We start from the raw sequence: 373 nt of genomic DNA on the forward strand, positions 1-373 counted from the left end.
TGGGCAGAAATTAGCATGTTGAGAATTTCAACAGGGACAAATGCAAAGTTCTAAACTGCATTAATAAAGCACCAGTTTGGTCTAGCAGTTAAGGCACCAGTCTAGAAAATGGGAAACCAAGACTTGTAACCCAACCTTGGCCATGAAAGCCACTTGGGTAACTTTGGGCCAGTCACTGTCTCTCTGCCCAGCCCACCTCACAGGTTTGTTATTGTGGGGACAATAGGAGGAGGAAGGTACTGTATGTTGGATATGTTTGCCACCTTGAGTTATTTGTAAAAAGAATAATTAGAGGCAGGATATAAATAAATAGTGTCAAGATCATGAGAAGTTATTGTTCATATATTCTGTATTGGTGCCTTAAATGTACATC

This window comes from Protobothrops mucrosquamatus, unplaced genomic scaffold (assembly GCF_001527695.2).
Source record: "Protobothrops mucrosquamatus isolate PMUCROS unplaced genomic scaffold, P.Mucros_1.0 scaffold1234, whole genome shotgun sequence".
Classification (NCBI taxonomy): Eukaryota; Metazoa; Chordata; class Lepidosauria; order Squamata; family Viperidae; genus Protobothrops; species Protobothrops mucrosquamatus.